Consider the following 24,962-nt stretch of genomic DNA (forward strand, 5'->3'; position numbering starts at 1 on the left):
AATATCAAAAATTACACCAAATATATATTATACATTCTAAATAAAATATCAAAAATGACAGTAAATATATATTACACTCTATGTAAAATATCAAAAACTACACCAAATATATATTGTATAATTTACATAAAATATCAAAAGTACACCAAATATATATTATATACTGTACATAAAATATCAAAAAGTACAGTAAATATATTTCATATATTGTACATGTAATATTAACTAAAAGTACACCAAATACATTTTACATACTGTAAATAAAATATAAAAATTACAGTAAATATATATTATCTACTGTACATAGAATATCAAAAATTACAGTAAATATATTTCATATATTGTACATATAATATTAACTAAAAGTACACCAAATACATTTTACATACTGTAAATAAAATATAAAATTTACAGTAAGTATATATTATCTACTGTACATAAAATATCAAAAAGTACACCAAATAGGCGTTATATATACTGTAAATGAACTATCAAAATCTTCAGTAATTATATTTCATATAATGTTCATAAAATATCAAAAATTACACCAAATGTATATTATACACTCTAAATAAAATATCAAAAAGGACAGTAAATATATATTTCACTCTATGTAAAATATCAAAAACTACACCAAATATATATTATATAATTTACATAAAATATCAAAAGTACACCAAATATATATTATATACTGTACATAAAATATCAAAAAGTACAGTAAATATATTTCATATATTGTACATATAACATTAACTAAAAGTACACCAAATACATTTTGCATACAGTAAATAAAATATCAAAAATTACAGTAAGTATATATTATCTACTGTACATAAAATATCAAAAAGAACACCAAATATGTGTTATATATACTGTAAATAAACTATCAAAATCTTCAGTAATTATATTTATTATACTGTACATAAAATATAAAAAATTACACCAAATGTATATTATACACTCTAAATAAAATATCAAAAATGACAGTAAATATATATTACACTCTATGTAAATTATCAAAACTACACCAAATATATATTATTTAATTTACATAAAATATCAAAAGTACACCAAATATATATTATATACTGTACATAAAATATCAAAAAGTACAGTAAATATATTTCATATATTGTACATATAATATTAACTAAAAGTACACCAAATACATTTTACATACTGTAAATAAAATATCAAAAATTACAGTAAGTATATATTATCTACTGTACATAAAATATCAAAAAGTACACCAAATATGGGATATATATATACTGTAAATAAACTATCAAAATCTTCAGTAATTATATATAATATACTGTACATAAAATATCAATAATTACACCAAATGTATATTATACACTCTAAATAAAATATCAAAAAGGACAGTAAATATATATTACACTCTATGTAAAATATCAAAAACTACACAAAATATATATTATATAATTTACATAAAATATCAAAAGTACACCAAATATATATTATATACTGTACATAAAATATCAAAAACTACAGTAAATATATTTCATATATTGTACATATAATACTAGCTAAAACTACGCCAAATACATTTTACATACTGTAAATAAAATATCTAAAATTACAGTAAGTATATATTATCTACTGTACATAAAATATCAAAAAGTAAGCCAAATATGTGTTATATATACTGTAAATAAACTATCAAAATCTTCAGTAATTATATTTAATATACTGCACATAAAATATCAAAAATTACACCAAATGTATATTATACACTCTAAATAAAATATCAAAAAGGGCAGTAAATATATATTACACTCATTGTAAAATATGAAAAACTACACCAAATATATATTATATAATTTATATAAAATATCAAAAGTACACCAAATATATATTATAAACTGTACATAAAATATCAAAAAGTACAGTAAATATATTTCATATATTGTACATATAATATTAACTAAAACTACACCAAATACATTTTACATACTGTAAATAAAATATCAAAAATTACAGTAAGTGTATATTATCTACTGTACATAAAATATCAGAAAGTACACCAAATATGTGTTATATATACTGTAAATAAACTATCAAAACCTTCAGTAATTATATTTAATATACTGTACATAAAATATCAAAAATTACACCAAATGTATATTATACACTGTAAATAAAATATCAAAAAGCACAGTAAATATATATTACACTCTATGTAAAATATCAAAAACTACACCAAATATATATTATATAATTTACATAAAATATCAAAAGTACACCAAATATATATTATATACTGTACATAAAATATCAAAAAGTACAGTAAATGTATTTCATATATTGTACATATTATATTAACTAAAACTACACCAAATACATTTTATATACTGTAAATAAAATATCAAAAATTACAGTAAGTATATATTGTCTACTGTACATAAAATATCAAAAAGTACACCAAATATGTGTTATATATACTGTAAATAAAGTATCAATGTCTTCAGTAATTATATTTAATATACTGTACATAAAATATCAAAAATTACAACACATGTATATTATACACTCTAAATAAAATATCAAAAAGGACAGTAAATATATATTACACTCTATGTAAAATATCAAAAACTACACCGTATATATTTTATAATTTACATAAAATATCAAAAGTACACCAAGTATATATTATATACTGTACATAAAATATCAAAAAGTACAGTAAATATATTTCATATTTTGTACATATACTATTAACTAAAAGTACACCAAATACATTTTACATACTGTAAATAAAATATCAAAAATTCGGTATGTATATATTATCTACTGTACATAAAATATCAAAAAGTACACCAAATATGTGTTATTTATACTGTTAATAAACCATCAAAATCTTCAGTAATTATATTTAATATACTGTACATAAAATATCAAAAATTACATCAAATATATATTATACACTCTAAATAAAATATCAAAAAGGACTGTAAATATATATTACACTCTATGTATAATATCAAAAACTACACCAAATATATATTATATAATTTACATAAAATATCAAAGTACACCAAATATATATTACATACTGTACATAAAATATCAAAAGTACACCAAATATATATTATATACTGTACATAAAATATCAAAAAGTACAGTAAATATATTTCATATTTTGTACATATACTATTAACTAAAACTACACCAAATACATTTTACATACTGTAAATAAAATATCAAAATTTACAGTAAGTATATATTATCTACTGAACATAAAATATCAAAAAGTACACCAAATATGTGTTATATATACTGTAAATAAACTATCAAAATCTTCAGTAATTATATTTAATATACTGTACATAAAATATCAAAAATTACACCAAATGTATATTATACACTCTAAATAAAATATCAAAAAGGACAGTAAATATATATTACACTCTATGTAAAATATCAAAAACTACACCAAATATATATTTTATAATTTACATAAAATATCAAAAGTACACCAAATATATATTATATACTTTACATAAAATATGAAAAAGTACAGTAAATATATTTCATATATTGTACATATAATATTAACTAAAACAACACCAAATACATTTTACATACTGTAAATAAAATATAAAAAATTCCAGTAAGTATATATAATCTACTGTACATAAAATATCAAAAAGTACACCAAATAGGTGTTATATATACTGTAAATGAACTATCAAAATCTTCAGTAATTATATTTAATATACTGTTCATAAAATATCAAAAATTACACCAAATGTATATTATACACTCTAAATAAAATATCAAAAAGGACAGTAAATATATATTTCACTCTATGTAAAATATCAAAAACTACACCAAATATATATTATATAATTTACATAAAATATCAAAAGTACACCAAATACATATTATATACTATATATAAGATATCAAAAAGTACAGTAAATATATTTCATATATTGTACATATAATATTAACTAAAAGTACAACAAATACATTTTACATACTGTAAATAAAATATAAAAAATTACAGTAAGTATATATTATCTACTGTACATAAAATATGAAAAAGTACACCAAATATGTGTTATCTATAGTGTAAATAAACTACCAAAATCTTCAGTAATTATATTTAATATACTGTTCATAAAATATCAAAAATTACACCAAATGTATATTATACACTCTAAATAAAATATCAAAAAGGACAGAAAATATGTATTACACTCTATGTAAAATATCAAAAACTACACCAAATATATATTATATAATTTACATAAAATATCAAAAGTACACCAAATATATATTGTATACTGTACATAAAATATCAAAAAGTACAGTAAATATATTTCATATATTGTGCATATAATATTTACTAAAAGTACACCAAATACATTTTACATACTGTAAATAAAGTATGAAAAATTGCACTAAGTATATATTATCTACTGTACATAAAATACCAAAAAGTACACCAAATATGTGTTATATATGCTGTAAATAAACTATCAAAATCTTCAGTAATTATATTTAATATACTGTTCATAAAATATCAAAAATTACACCAAATGTATATTATACACTCTAAATAAAATATCAAAAAGGACAGAAAATATATATTACACTCTATGTAAAATATCAAAAACTACACAAAATATATATTATATAATTTTCATAAAATATCAAAAGTACACCAAATATATATTATATACTGTACATAAAATATCAAAAAGTACAGTAAATATATTTCATATATTGTACATATAATATTAACTAAAAGTACACCAAATACATTTTACATACTGTAAATAAAATATCAAAAATTACAGTAAGTATATATTATCTCCTGTACATAAAATATCAAAAAGTACACCAAATATGGGATATATATATAGTGTAATAAACTATCAAAATCTTCAGTAATTATATTTAATATACTGTACATAAAATATCAAAAATTACACCAAATGTATATTATACACTCTAAATAAAATATCAAAAAGGACAGTAAATATATATTACACTCTATGTAAAATATCAAAACTACACCAAATATATATTATATAATTTATATAAAATATCAAAAGTACACCAAATATATATTATATACTGTACATAAAATATCAAAAAGTACAGCAAATATATTGCATATATTGTACATGTAATATTAATTAAAAGTACACCAAATACATTTTACATACTGTAAATAAAATATAAAAAATTACAGTAAGTATATATTATCTACTGTACATTAAATATCAAAAAGTACAGTAAATATATTTCATATATTGTACATATAATATTAACTAAAAGTACACCAAATACATTTTACATACTGTAAATAAAATATAAAAAATTCCAGTAAGTACATATAATCTACTGTACATAATATATCAAAAAGTACACCAAATAGGCGTTATATATACTGTAAATGAACTATCAAAATCTTCAGTAATTATATTTCATATAATGTTCATAAAATATCAAAAATTACACCAAATGTATATTATACACTCTAAATAAAATATCAAAAAGGACAGTAAATATATATTTCACTCTATGTAAAATATCAAAAACTACACCAAATATATATTATATAATTTACATAAAATATCAAAAGTACACCAAATATATATTATATACTGTACATAAAATATCAAAAAGTACAGTAAATATATTTCATATATTGTACATATAACATTAACTAAAAGTACACCAAATACATTTTGCATACAGTAAATAAAATATCAAAAATTACAGTAAGTATATATTATCTACTGTACATAAAATATCAAAAAGAACACCAAATATGTGTTATATATACTGTAAATAAACTATCAAAATCTTCAGTAATTATATTTATTATACTGTACATAAAATATAAAAAATTACACCAAATGTATATTATACACTCTAAATAAAATATCAAAAATGACAGTAAATATATATTACACTCTATGTAAATTATCAAAACTACACCAAATATATATTATTTAATTTACATAAAATATCAAAAGTACACCAAATATATATTATATACTGTACATAAAATATCAAAAAGTACAGTAAATATATTTCATATATTGTACATATAATATTAACTAAAAGTACACCAAATACATTTTACATACTGTAAATAAAATATCAAAAATTACAGTAAGTATATATTATCTACTGTACATAAAATATCAAAAAGTACACCAAATATGGGATATATATATACTGTAAATAAACTATCAAAATCTTCAGTAATTATATATAATATACTGTACATAAAATATCAAAAATTACACCAAATGTATATTATACACTCTAAATAAAATATCAAAAAGGACAGTAAATATATATTACACTCTATGTAAAATATCAAAAACTACACAAAATATATATTATATAATTTACATAAAATATCAAAAGTACACCAAATATATATTATATACTGTACATAAAATATCAAAAACTACAGTAAATATATTTCATATATTGTACATATAATACTAGCTAAAACTACACCAAATACATTTTACATACTGTAAATAAAATATCTAAAATTACAGTAAGTATATATTATCTACTGTACATAAAATATCAAAAAGTAAGCCAAATATGTGTTATATATACTGTAAATAAACTATCAAAATCTTCAGTAATTATATTTAATATACTGCACATAAAATATCAAAAATTACACCAAATGTATATTATACACTCTAAATAAAATATCAAAAAGGACAGTAAATATATATTACACTCATTGTAAAATATGAAAAACTACACCAAATATATATTATATAATTTATATAAAATATCAAAAGTACACCAAATATATATTATAAACTGTACATAAAATATCAAAAAGTACAGTAAATATGATTCATATATTGTACATATAATATTAACTAAAACTACACCAAATACATTTTACATACTGTAAATAAAATATCAAAAATTACAGTAAGTGTATATTATCTACTGTACATAAAATATCAGAAAGTACACCAAATATGTGTTATATATACTGTAAATAAACTATCAAAACCTTCAGTAATTATATTTAATATACTGTACATAAAATATCAAAAATTACACCAAATGTATATTATACACTGTAAATAAAATATCAAAAAGCACAGTAAATATATATTACACTCTATGTAAAATATCAAAAACTACACCAAATATATATTATATAATTTACATAAAATATCAAAAGTACACCAAATATATATTATATACTGTACATAAAATATCAAAAAGTACAGTAAATGTATTTCATATATTGTACATATTATATTAACTAAAACTACACCAAATACATTTTATATACGGTAAATAAAATATCAAAAATTACAGTAAGTATATATAGTCTACTGTACATAAAATATCAAAAAGTACACCAAATATGTGTTATATATACTGTAAATAAAGTATCAATGTCTTCAGTAATTATATTTAATATACTGTACATAAAATATCAAAAATTACAACACATGTATATTATACACTCTAAATAAAATATCAAAAAGGACAGTAAATATATATTACACTCTATGTAAAATATCAAAAACTACACCGTATATATTATATAATTTACATAAAATATCAAAAGTACACCAAGTATATATTATATACTGTACATAAAATATCAAAAAGTACAGTAAATATATTTCATATTTTGTACATATACTATTAACTAAAACTACACCAAATACATTTTACATACTGTAAATAAAATATCAAAAATTCAGTATGTATATATTATCTACTGTACATAAAATATCAAAAAGTACACCAAATATGTGTTATTTATACTGTTAATAAACTATCAAAATCTTCAGTAATTATATTTAATATACTGTACATAAAATATCAAAAATTACATCAAATGTATATTATACACTCTAAATAAAATATCAAAAAGGACTGTAAATATATATTACACTCTATGTATAATATCAAAAACTACACCAAATATATATTATATAATTTACATAAAATATCAAAGTACACCAAATATATATTACATACTGTACATAAAATATCAAAAGTACACCAAATATATATTATATACTGTACATAAAATATCAAAAAGTACAGTAAATATATTTCATATTTTGTACATATACTATTAACTAAAACTACACCAAATACATTTTACATACTGTAAATAAAATATCAAAAATTACAGTAAGTATATATTATCTACTGAACATAAAATATCAAAAAGTACACCAAATATGTGTTATATATACTGTAAATAAACTATCAAAATCTTCAGTAATTATATTTAATATACTGTACATGAAATATCAAAAATTACACCAAATGTATATTATACACTCTAAATAAAATATCAAAAAGGACAGTAAATATATATTACACTCTATGTAAAATATCAAAAACTACACCAAATATATATTTTATAATTTACATAAAATATCAAAAGTACACCAAATATATATTATATACTTTACATAAAATATCAAAAAGTACAGTAAATATATTTCATATATTGTACATATAATATTAACTAAAACTACACCAAATACATTTTACATACTGTAAATAAAATATCAAAAATTTCAGTAAGTATATATTATCTACTGTACATAAAATATCAAAAAGTACACCAAATATGTGTTATATATACTGTAAATAAACTATCAAAATCTTCAGTAATTATATTTAATATACTGTACATAAAATATCAAAAATTACACCAAATGTATATTCTACACTCTAAATAAAATATCAAAAAGGACAGTAAATATATATTACACTCTATGTAAAATATCAAAAACTACACCAAATATACAGTATATAATTTACATAAAATATCAAAAGTACACCAAATATATATTATATACTGTACATAAAATATCAAAAAGTACAGTAAATATATTTCATATATTGTACATATAATATTAACTAAAACTCCACCAAATACATTTTACATACTGTAAATAAAATATCAAAAATTACAGTAAGTATATATTATCTACTGTACATAAAATATCAAAAAGTACACCAAATATGTGTTATATATAGTGTAAATAAACTATCAAAATATTCAGTAATTATATTTAATATACTGTTCATAAAATATCAAAAATTACACCAAATGTATATTATACACTCTAAATAAAATATCAAAAAGGACAGTAAATATATATTACACTCTATGTAAAATATCAAAAACTACACCAAATATATATTATATAATTTACATAAAATATCAAAAGTACACCAAATATATATTATATACTGTACATAAAATATCAAAAAGTACAGTAAATATATTTCATATATTGTACATATAATATTAACTAAAACTACACCAAATACATTTTACATACTGTAAATAAAACATCAAAAATTTCAGTAATTATATATTATCTACTGTAAATAAAATATCAAAAAGTACACAAAATATGTGTTATATATAGTGTAAATAAACTATCAAAATCTTCAGTATTTATATTTAATATACTGTACATAAAATATAAAAAATTACAACAAATGTATATTATACACTCTAAATAAAATATCAAAAATGACAGTAAATATATATTACACTCTATGTAAAATATCAAAAACTACACCAAATATATATTATATAATTTACATAAAATATCAAAAGTACACCAAATATATATTATATACTGTTCATTAAATATCAAAAAGTACAGTAAATATATTTCACAAATTGTACATATAATATTAACTAAAAGTACACCAAATACATTTTACATACTGTAAATAAAATATCAAATGTTACAGTAAGTATATATTATCTACTGTACATAAAATATCAAAAAGTACACAAAATATGTGTTATATATACTGTAAATAAACTATCAAAATCTTCAGTAATTATATTTAATATAATGCACATAAAATATCAAAAATTACACCAAATGTATATTATACACTCTAAATAAAATATCAAAAATGACAGTAAATATATATTACACTGTATGTAAAATATCAAAAACTACACCAAATATATATTATATAATTTACATAAAATATCAAAAGTACACCAAATATATATTATATACTGTTCATTAAATATCAAAAAGTACAGTAAATATATTTCATATATTGTACATATAATATTAACTAAAAGTACACCAAATACATTTTACATACGGTAAATAAAATATGAAAAATTACACTAAGTATATATTATCTACTGTACATAAAATATCAAAAAGTACACCAAAGATGTGTTATATATACTGTAAATAAACTATCAAAATCTTCAGTAATTATATTTAATATACTGTACATAAAATATCAAAAATTACACCAAATGTATATTATACACTCTAAATAAAATATCAAAAAGGACAGTAAATATATATTACACACTATGTAAAATATCAAAAACTACACCAAATATATATTATATAATTTACATAAAATATCAAAAGTACACCAAATATATATTATATACTGTACATAAAATATCAAAAAGTACAGTAAATATATTCCATATATTCTACATATAATACTAACTAAAACTACACCAAATACATTTTACATACTGTAAATAAAATATCAAAAATTACAGTAAGTATATATCTACTGTACATAAAATATCAAAAAGTACGCCAAATATGTGTTATATATACTGTAAATAAACTATCAAAATCTTCAGTAATTATATTTAATATACTGTTCATAAAATATCAAAAATTACACCAAATGTATATTACACACTCTAAATAAAATATCAAAAAGGACAGTAAATATATATTACACTCTATGTAAAACTTGAAAAACTACACCAAATATATATTATATAATTTACATAAAATATCAAAAGTACACCAAATATATATTATAAACTGTACATAAAATATCAAAAAGTACAGTAAATATATTTCATATATTGTACATATAATATTAACTAAAACTACACCAAATACATTTTACATACTGTAAATAAAATATCAAAAATTACAGTAAGTATATATTATCTACTGTACATAAAATATCAAAAAGCACACCAAATATGTGTTATATATACTGTAAATAAACTATCAATAACTTCAGTAATTATATTTAATATACTGTACATAAAATATCAAAAATTACACCAAATGTATATTATACACTCTAAATAAAATTTCAAAAAGGACAGTAAATATATATTACACTCTATGTAAAATATCAAAAACTACACCAAATATATATTATATAATTTACATAAAATATCAAAAGTACACCAAATATATATTATATACTGTACATAAAATATCAAAAAGTACAGTAAATATATTTCATATATTGTACATATAATATTAACTAAAAGTACACCAAATACATTTTACATACGGTAAATAAAATATCAAAAATTACAGTAGGTATATATTATCTACTGTACATAAAATATCAAAAAGTACACCAAAGATGTGTTATATATACTGTAAATAAACTATCAAAACCTTCAGTAATTATATTTAATATACTGTACATAAAATATCAAAAATTACACCAAATGTATATTATACACTCTAAATAAAATATCAAAAAGGACAGTAAATATATATTACACTCTATGTAAAATATCAAAAACTACACCAAATATATATTATATAATTTACATAAAATATCAAAAGTACACCAAATATATATTATATACTGTACATAAAATATCAAAAAGTACAGTAAATATATTCCATATATTGTACATATAATACTAACTAAAACTACACCAAATATATTTTACATACTGTAAATAAAATATCAAAAATTACAGTAAGTATATATTATCTACTGTACATAAAATATCAAAAAGTACGCCAAATATGTGTTATATATACTGTAAATAAACTATCAAAATCTTCACTAATTATATTTAATATACTGTTCATAAAATATCAAAAATTACACCAAATGTATATTATACACTCTAAATAAAATATCAAAAAGGACAGTAAATATATATTACACTCTATGTAAAATTTGAAAAACTACACCAAATATATATTATATAATTTACATAAAATATCAAAAGTACACCAAATATATATTATAAACTGTACATAAAATATCAAAAAGTACAGTAAATATATTTCATATATTGTACATATAATATTAACTAAAACTACACCAAATACATTTTACATACTGTAAATAAAATATCAAAAATTACAGTAAGTATATATTATCTACTGTACATAAAATATCAAAAAGTACACCAAATATGTGTTATATATACTGTAAATAAACTATCAATATCTTCAGTAATTATATTTAATATACTGTACATAAAATATCAAAAATTACACCAAATGTATATTATACACTCTAAATAAAATATCAAAAAGGACAGTAAATATATATTACACTCTATGTAAAATATCAAAATCTACACCAAATATATATTATATAACTTACATAAAATATCAAAAGTACACCAAATATATATTATATACTGTACATAAAATATCAAAAAGTCCAGTAAATATATTTCATATATTGTACATATAATATTAACTAAAAGTACACCAAATACATTTTACATACTGTAAATAAAATATAAAAAATTTCAGTAAGTATATATTATCTACTGTACATAAAATATCAAAAAGTACACCAAATATGTGTTATATATACTGTAAATAAACTATCAAAATCTTCAGTAATTATATTTAATATACTGTACATAAAATATCAATAATTACACCAAATGTATATTATACACTCTAAATAAAATATCAAAAAGGACAGTAAATATATATTACACTCTATGTAAAATATCAAAAACTACACCAAATATATACTTGATAATTTACATAAAATATCAAAAGTACACCAAATATATATTATATACTTTACATAAAATATCAAAAAGTACAGTAAATATATTTCATATATAGTACATATAATATTAACTAAAACTACACCAAATACATTTTACATTCTGTAAATAAAATATCAAAAATTACAGTAAGTATATATTATCTACTGTACATAAAATATCAAAAAGTACACCAAATATTTTTTATATATACTGTAAATAAACTATCAAAATCTTCAGTAATTATATTTAATATACTGTACATAAAATATCAAAAATTACACCAAATGTATATTCTACACACTAAATAAAATATCAAAAAGGACACTAAATATATATTACACTCTATGTAAAATATCAAAAACTACACCAAATATACAGTATATAATTTACATAAAATATCAAAAGTACAACAAATATATATTATATACTGTACATAAAATATCAAAAAGTACAGTAAATATATTTCATATATTGTACATATAATATTAACTAAAACTACACCAAATACATTTTACATACTGTAAATAAAATATCAAAAATTACAGTAAGTATATATTATCTACTGTACATAAAATTACAAAAAGTACACCAAATATGTGTTATATATAGTGTAAATAAACTATCAAAATATTCAGTAATTATATTTAATATACTGTTCATAAAATATCAAAAATTACACCAAATGTATATTATACACTCTAAATAAAATATCATAAAGGACAGTAAATATATATTACAATCTATGTAAAATATCAAAAACTACACCAAATATATATTATTTAATTTACATAAAATATCAAAAGTACACCAAATATATATTATATACTGTACATAAAATACCAAAATTACAGTAAATATATTTCATATATTGTACATATAATATTATCTAAAACTACACCGAATACATTTTACATACTGTAAATAAAATATCAAAGTTACAGTAAGTATATATTATCTACTGTACATAAAATATCAAAAAGTACACAAAATATGTGTTATATATACTGTAAATAAACTATCAAAATCTTCAGTAATTATATTTAATATACTGCACATAAAATATCAAAAATTACACCAAATGTATATTATACACTCTAAATAAAATATCAAAAATGACAGTAAATATATATTACACTGTATGTAAAATATCAAAAATTACACCAAATATATATTATATAATTTACATAAAATATCAAAAGTACACCAAATATATATTATATACTGTTCATTAAATATCAAAAAGTACAGTAAATATATTTCATATATTGTACATATAATATTAACTAAAAGTACACGAAATACATTTTACATACTGTAAATAAAATATCAAAAATTACAGTAAGTATATATTATCTACTGTACATAAAATATCAAAAAGTACACCAAATATGTGTTATATATACTGTAAATAAACTATCAAAATCTTCAGTAATTATATTTAATATACTGTACATAAAATATCAAAAATTACACCAAATGTATATTATACACTCTAAATAAAATATCAAAAAGGACAGTAAATATATATTACACTCTATGTAAAATATCATAAACTACACCAAATATATATTATATAATTTACATAAAATATCAAAAGTACACCAAATATATATTATATACGTTACATAAAATATCAAAAAGTACAGTAAATATATTTCATATATTGTACATATAATATTAACTAAAAGTACACTAAATACATTTTACATACGGTCAATAAAATATCAAAAATTACAGTAAGTATATATTATCTACTGTACATAAAATATCAAAAAGTACACAAAAGATGTGTTATATATACTGTAAATAAACTATCAAAATCTTCAGTAATTATATTTAATATACTGTTCATAAAATATCAAAAATTACACCAAATGTATATTATACACTCTAAATAAAATATCAAAAAGGACAGTAAATATATATTAAACTCTATGTAAAATTTGAAAAACTACACCAAATATATATTATATAATTTACATAAAATATCAAAAGTACACCAAATATATATTATATACTGTACATAAAATATCAAAAAGTACAGTAAATATATTCCATATATTGTACATATAATACTAACTAAAACTACACCAAATACATTTTACATACTGTAAATAAAATATCAAAAATTACAGTAAGTATATATCTACTGTACATAAAATATCAAAAAGTACGCCAAATATGTGTTATATATACTGTAAATAAACTATCAAAATCTTCAGTAATTATATTTAATATACTGTTCATAAAATATCAAAAATTACACCACATGTATATTACACACTCTAAATAAAATATCAAAAAGGACAGTAAATATATATTACACTCTATGTAAAATTTGAAAAACTACACCAAATATATATTATATAATTTACATAAAATATCAAAAGTACACCAAATATATATTATAAACTGTACATAAAATATCAAAAAGTACAGTAAATATATTTCATATATTGTACATATAATATTAACTAAAACTACACCAAATACATTTTACATACTGTAAATAAAATATCAAAAATTACAGTAATTATATATTATCTACTGTACATAAAATATCAAAAAGTACATAAAATATGTGTTATATATAGTGTAAATAAACTATCAATACCTTCAGTAATTATATTTTATATACTGTACATAAAATATCAAAAATTACACCAAATGCATATTATACACTCTAAATAAAATATCAAAAAGGACAGTAAATATATATTACACTCTATGTAAAATATCAAAAACTACACCAAATATATATTATATAATTTACGTAAAATATCAAAAGTACACCAAATATATATTATATACTGTACATAAAATATCAAAAAGTACAGTAAATGTATTTCATATATTGTACATATAATATTAACTAAAAGTACACCAAATACATTTTACATACTCTAAATAAAATATCAAAAATTACAGTAGGTATATATTATCTACTGTACATAAATTATCAAAAACTACACCAAATATATGTTATATATACTGTAAATAAACTATCAAATTCTTAAGTAATTATATTTAATATACTGTACATAAAATATCAAAAATTACACCAAATGTATATTATACACTCTAAATAAAATTTCAAAAAGGACAGTAAATATATATTACACTCTATGTAAAATATCAAAAACTACACCAAATATATATTATATAATTTACATAAAATATCAAAAGTACACCAAATATATATTATATACTGTACATAAAATATCAAAAAGTACAGTAAATATATTCCATATATTGTACATATAATACTAACTAAAACTACACCAAATACATTTTACATACTGTAAATAAAATATCAAAAATTACAGTAAGTATATATTATCTACTGTACATAAAATATCAAAAAGTACGCCAAATATGTGTTATATATACTGTAAATAAACTATCAAAATCTTCAGTAATTATATTTAATATACTGTTCATAAAATATCAAAAATTACACCAAATGTATATTATACACTGTAAATAAAATATCAAAAAGGACAGTAAATATATATTACACTCTATGTAAAATTTGAAAAACTACACCAAATATATATTATATAATTTACATAAAATATCAAAAGTACACCAAATATATATTATAAACTGTACATAAAATATCAAAAAGTACAGTAAATATATTTCATATATTGTACATATAATATTAACTAAAACTACACCAAATACATTTTACATACTGTAAATAAAATATCAAAAATTACAGTAAGTATATATTATCTACTGTACATAAAATATCAAAAAGTACACCAAATATGTGTTATATATACTGTAAATAAACTATCAATATCTTCAGTAATTATATTTAATATACTGTACATAAAATATCAAAAATTACACCAAATATATATTATACACTCTAAATAAAATATCAAAAAGGACAGTAAATATATATTACACTCTATGTAAAATATCAAAAACTACACCAAATATATATTATATAATTTACATAAAATATCAAAAGTACACCAAATATATATTATATACTGTACATAAAATATCAAAAAGTACAGTAAATGTATTTCATATATTGTACATATAATATTAACTAAAAGTACACCAAATACTTTTTACATACTCTAAATAAAATATCAAAAATTACAGTAGGTATATATTATCTACTGTACATAAAATATCAAAAAGTACACCAAATATGTGTTATATATACTGTAAATAAACTATCAAATTCTTAAGTAATTATATTTAATATACTGTACATAAAATATCAAAAATTACACCAAATGTATATTATACACTCTAAATAAAATATCAAAAAGGACAGTAAATATATATTACATTCTATGTAAAATATCAAAAACTACACCAAATATATATTATATAATTTACATAAAATATCAAAAGTACGCCAAATATATATTATATAATGTACATAAAATATCAAAAAGTACAGTAAATATATTTCATATATTGTACATATAATATTAATTAAAACTACACCAAATGCATTTTATATACTGTAAATAAAATATCAAAAACTACAGTAAGTATATATTATCTACTGTAAACAAAATGTCAATAAGTACACCAAATATGTGTTATATATACTGTAAATAAACTATCAAAATCTTCAGTAATTATATTTAATGTACTGTACATAAAATATCAAAAATTACACCAATTGTATATTATACACTCTAAATAAAATATCAAAAAAGGACAGTATATATATATTACACTCTATGTAAAATATCAAAATCTACACCAAATATATATTATATAATTTACATAAAATATCAAAAGTACACCAAATATATATTATATACTGTACATAAAATATCAAAAAGTACAGTAAATATATTTCATATATTGTACATATAATATTAACTAAAACTACACCAAATACATTTTACATACTGTAAATAAAATATAAAAAATTTCAGTAAGTATATATTATCTACTGTACATAAAATATCACAAAGTACACCAAATATGTGTTATATATACTGTAAATAAACTATCAATATCTTCAGTAATTATATTTAATATACTGTACATAAAATATCAAAAATTACACCAAATGTATATTATACACTCTAAATAAAATATCAAAAAGGACAGTAAATATATATTACACTCTATGTAAAATATCAAAAACCACACCAAATATATATTTGATAATTTACATAAAATATCCAAAGTACACCAAATATATCTTATATACTTTACATAAAATATCAAAAAGTACAGTAAATATATTTCATATATTGTACATGTAATATTAACTAAAACTACACCAAATACATTTTACATACTGTAAATAAAATATCAAAAATTACAGTAAGTATATATTATCTACTGTACATAAAATATCAAAAAGTACACCAAATATGTGTTATATATACTGTAAATAAACTATCAAAATCTTCAGTAATTATATTTAATATACTGTACATAAAATATCAAAAATTACACCAAATGTATATTCTACACTCTAAATAAAATATCAAAAAGGACAGTAAATATATATTACACTCTATGTAAAATATCAAAAACTACACCAAATATACAGTATATAATTTACATAAAATATCAAAAGTACACCAAATATATATTATATACTGTACATAAAATATCAAAAAGTACAGTAAATATATTTCATATAATGTACATATAATATTAACTAAAACTACACCAAATACATTTTACATACTCTAAATAAAATATCAAAAATTACAGTACGTATATATTATCTACTGTACATAAAATATCAAAAAGTACACCAAATATGTGTTATATATAGTGTAAATAAACTATCAAAATATTCAGTAATTATATTTAATATACTGTTCATAAAATATCAAAAATTACACCAAATGTATATTATACACTCTAAATAAAATATCATAAAGGACAGTAAATATATATTACAATCTATGTAAAATATCAAAAACTACACCAAATATATATTATTTAATTTACATAAAATATCAAAAGTACACCAAATATATATTATATACTGTACATAAAATATCAAAAAGTGCAGTAAATATATTTCATATATTGTACATATAATATTATCTAAAACTACACCAAATACATTTTACATACTGTAAATAAAATATCAAAAGTTACAGTAAGTATATATTATCTACTGTACATAAAATATCAAAAAGTACACAAAATATGTGTTATATATACTGTAAATAAACTATCAAAATCTTCAGTAATTATATTTAATATACTGCACATAAAATATCAAAAATTACACCAAATGTATATTATACACTCTAAATAAAATATCAAAAATGACAGTAAATATATATTACACTGTATGTAAAATATCAAAAACTACACCAAATATATATTATATAATTTACATAAAATATCAAAGGTACACCAAATATATATTATATACTGTTCATTAAATATCAAAAAGTACAGTAAATATATTTCATATATTGTACATATAATATTAACTAAAAGTACACGAAATACATTTTACATACTGTAAATAAAATATCAAAAATTACAGTAAGTATATATTATCTACTGTACATAAAATATCAAAAAGTACACCAAATATGTGTTATATATACTGTACATAAACTATCAAAATCTTCAGTAATTATATTTAATATACTGTACATAAAATATCAAAAATTACACCAAATGTATATTATACACTCTAAATAAAATATCAAAAAGGACAGTAAATATATATTACACTCTATGTAAAATATCATAAACTACACCAAATATATATTATATAATTTACATAAAATATCAAAAGTACACCAAATATATATTATATACTCTACATAAAATATCAAAAAGTACAGTAAATATATTTCATATATTGTACATATAATATTAACTAAAAGTACACCAAATACATTTTACATACGGTAAATAAAATATCAAAAATTACAGTAAGTATATATTATCTACTGTACATAAAATATCAAAAAGTACACCAAAGATGTGTTATATATACTCTAAATAAACTATCAAAATCTTCAGTAATTATATTTAATATACTGTACATAAAATATCAAAAATTACACCAAATGTATATTATACACTCTAAATAAAATATCAAAAAGGACAGTAAATATATATTACACTCTATGTAAAATATCAAAAACTACACCAAATATATATTATATAATTTACATAAAATATCAAAAGTACACCAAATATATATTATATACTGTACATAAAATATCAAAAAGTACAGTAAATATATTCCATATATTGTACATATAATACTAACTAAAACTACACCAAATACATTTTACATACTGTAAATAAAATATCAAAAATTTCAGTAAGTATATATTATCTACTGTACATACAATATCAAAAAGTACGCCAAATATGTGTTATATATACTGTCAATAAACTATCAAAATCTTCAGTAATTATATTTAATATACTGTTCATAAAATATCAAAAATTACACCAAATGTATATTATACACTCTAAATAAAATATCAAAAAGGACAGTAAATATATATTACACTCTATGTAAAATTTGAAAAACTACACCAAATATATATTATATAATTTACATAAAATATCAAAAGTACACCAAATATATATTATAAACTGTACATAAAATATCAAAAAGTACAGTAAATATATTTCATATATTGTACATATAATATTAACTAAAACTACACCAAATCCATTTTACATACTGTAAATAAAATATCAAAAATTACAGTAAGTATATATTATCTACTGTACATAAAATATCAAAAAGTACACCAAATATGTGTTATATATACTGTAAATAAACTATCAATATCTTCAGTAATTATATTTAATGTACTGTACATAAAATATCAAAAATTACACCAAATGTATATTATACACTCTAAATAAAATATCAAAAAGGACAGTAAATATATATTACACTCTATGTAAAATATCAAAAACTACACCAAATATATATTATATAATTTACATAAAATATCAAAAGTACACCAAATATATATTATATACTGTACATAAAATATCAAAAAGTACAGTAAATGTATTTCATATATTGTACATATAATATTAACTAAAAGTACACCAAATACATTTTACATACTCTAAAAAAATATCAAAAATTACAGTAGGTATATATTATCTACTGTACATAAAATATCAAAAAGTACACCAAATATGTGTTATATATACTGTAAATAAACTATCAAATTCTTAAGTAATTATATTTAATATACTGTACATAAAATATCAAAAATTACACCAAATGTATATTATACACCCTAAATAAAATATCAAAAAGGACAGTAAATATATATTACACTCTATGTAAATATCAAAAACTACACCAAATATATATTATATAATTTATATAAAATATCAAAAGCACACCAAATATTTATTATATAATGTACATAAAATATCAAAAAGTACAGTAAATATATTTCATATATTGTACATATAATATTAATTAAAACTACACCAAATGCATTTTATATACTGTAAATAAAATATCAAAAACTACAGTAAGTATATATTATCTACTGTAAACAAAATGTCAAAAAGTACACCAAATATGTGTTATATATACTGTAAATAAACTATCAAAATCTTCAGTAATTATATTTAATGTACTGTACATAAAATATCAAAAATTACACCAAATGTATATTATACACTCTAAATAAAATATCAAAAAAGGACAGTATATATATATTACACTCTATGTAAAATATCAAAATCTACACCAAATATATATTATATAATTTACATAAAATATCAAAAGTACACCAAATATATCTTATATACTGTACATAAAATATCAAAAAGTACAGTAAATATATTTCATATATTGTACATATAATATTAACTAAAAGTACACCAAATACATTTTACATACTGTAAATAATATATAAAAAATTACAGTAAATATATATTATTTACTGTACATAAAATATCAAAAAGTACACCAAATATGTGTTATATATACTGTAAATAAAATATCAAAATCTTCAGTAATTATATTTAATATACTGTACATAAAATATCAATAATTACACCAAATGTATATTATACACTCTAAATAAAATATCAAAAAGGACAGTAAATATATATTACACTCTATGTAAAATATCAAAAACTACACCGTATATATTATATAATTTACATAAAATATCAAAAGTACACCAAATATATATTATATACTGTACATAAAATATCAAAAAGTACAGTAAATATATTTCATATTTTGTACATATACTATTAACTAAAACTACACCAAATACATTTTACATACTGTAAATAAAATATCAAAAATTACAGTAAGTATATATTATCTACTGAACATAAAATAACAAAAAGTACACCAAATATGTGTTATATATACTGTAAATAAACTATCAAAATCTTCAGTAATTATATTTAATATACTGTACATAAAATATCAAAAATTACACCAAATGTATATTATACACTCTAAATAAAATATCAAAAAGGACAGTAAATATATATTACACTCTATGTAAAATATCAAAAACTACACCAAATATATATTTGATAATTTACATAAAATATCAAAAGTACACCAAATATATATTATATACTTTACATAAAATATCAAAAAGTACAGTAAATATATTTCATATATTGTACATATAATATTAACTAAAACTACACCAAATACATTTTACATACTGTAAATAAAATATCAAAAATTACAGTAAGTATATATTATCTACTGTACATAAAATATCAAAAAGTACACCAAATATGTGTTATATATACTGTAAATAAACTATCAAAATCTTCAGTAATTATATTTAATATACTGTACATAAAATATCAAAAATTACACCAAATGTATATTCTACACTCTAAATAAATATCATAAAGGACAGTAAATATATATTACAATCTATGTAAAATATCAAAAACTACACCAAATATATATTATTTAATTTACATAAAATATCAAAAGTACACCAAATATATATTACGTACTGTACATAAAATATCAAAAAGTACAGTAAATATATTTCATATATTGTACATATAATAATAACTAAAACTACACCAAATACATTTTACATACTGTAAATAAAATATCAAAAGTGAGAGTAAGTATATATTATCTACTGTCATTAAAATATCAAAAAGTACACAAAATATGTGTTATATATACTGTAAATAAACTATCAAAACCTTCAGTAATTATATTTAATATACTGCACATAAAATATCAAAAATTACACCAAATGTATATTATACACTCTAAATAAAATATCAAAAAGGACAGTAAATATATATTACACTCTATGTAAAATATCAAAAACTACACCAAATATATATTATATAATTTACATAAAATATCAAAAGTACACCAAATATATATTACATACTGTACATAAAATATCAAAAAGTACAGTAAATATATTTCATATATTGTACATATAATATTAACTAAAACTACACCAAATACATTTTACATACTGTAAATAAAACATCAAAAATTTCAGTAAGTATATATTTTCTACTGTACACAAAATATCAAAAAGTACACAAAATATGTGTTATATATAGTGTAAATAAACTATCAAAACCTTCAGTAATTATATTTAATGTACTGTATATAAAATATCAAAAATTACAACAAATGTATATTATACACTCTAAATAAAATATCAAAAAGGACAGTAAATATATATTACACTTTATGTAAAATATCAAAAACTACACCAAATATATATTATATAATTTACATAAAATATCAAAAGTACACCAAATATATATTATATACTGTACATAAAATATCAAAAAGTACAGTAAATGTATTTCATATATTGTACATATAATATTAACTAAAAGTACACCAAATACATTTTACATACTCTAAATAAAATATCAAAAATTACAGTACGTATATATTATCTACTGTACATAAATTATCAAAAAGTACACCAAATATGTGTTATATATACTGTAAATAAACTATCAAAATCTTCAGTAATTATATTTAATGTACTGTACATAAAATATCAAAAATTACACCAAATGTATATTATACACTCTAAATAAAATATCAAAAAAGGACAGTATATATATATTACACTCTATGTAAAATATCAAAATCTACACCAAATATATATTATATAATTTACATAAAATATCAAAAGTACACCAAATATATCTTATATACTGTACATAGAATATCAAAAAGTACAGTAAATATATTTCATATATTGTACATATAATATTAACTAAAAGTACACCAAATACATTTTACATACTGTAAATAAAATATAAAAAATTACAGTAAGTATATATTATCTACTGTACATAAAATATCACAAAGTACACCAAATATGTGTTATATATACTGTAAATAAAATATCAAAATCTTCAGTAATTATATTTAATATACTGTACATAAAATATCAATAATTACACCAAATGTATATTATACACTCTAAATAAAATATCAAAAAGGACAGTAAATATATATTACACTCTATGTAAAATATCAAAAACTACACCGTATATATTATATAATTTACATAAAATATCAAAAGTACACCAAATATATATTATATACTGTACATAAAATATCAAAAAGTACAGTAAATATATTTCATATTTTGTACATATACTATTAACTAAAACTACACCAAATACATTTTACATACTGTAAATAAAATATCAAAAATTACAGTAAGTATATATTATCTACTGAACATAAAATATCAAAAAGTACACCAAATATGTGTTATATATACTGTAAATAAACTATCAAAATCTTCAGTAATTATATTTAATATACTGTACATAAAATATCAAAAATTACACCAAATGTATATTATACACTCTAAATAAAATATCAAAAAGGACAGTAAATATATATTACACTCTATGTAAAATATCAAAAACTACACCAAATATATATTTTATAATTTACATAAAATATCAAAAGTACACCAAATATATATTATATACTTTACATAAACTATCAAAAAGTACAGTAAATATATTTCATACATTGTACATATAATATTAACTAAAACTACACCAAATACATTTTACATACTGTAAATAAAATATCAAAAATTACAGTAAGTATATATTATCTACTGTACATAAAATATCAAAAAGTACACCAAATATGTGTTATATATACTGT

The sequence above is a fragment of the Pan paniscus genome, chromosome 14 (assembly GCF_029289425.2).
Source record: "Pan paniscus chromosome 14, NHGRI_mPanPan1-v2.0_pri, whole genome shotgun sequence".
NCBI classification, from domain to species: domain Eukaryota; kingdom Metazoa; phylum Chordata; class Mammalia; order Primates; family Hominidae; genus Pan; species Pan paniscus.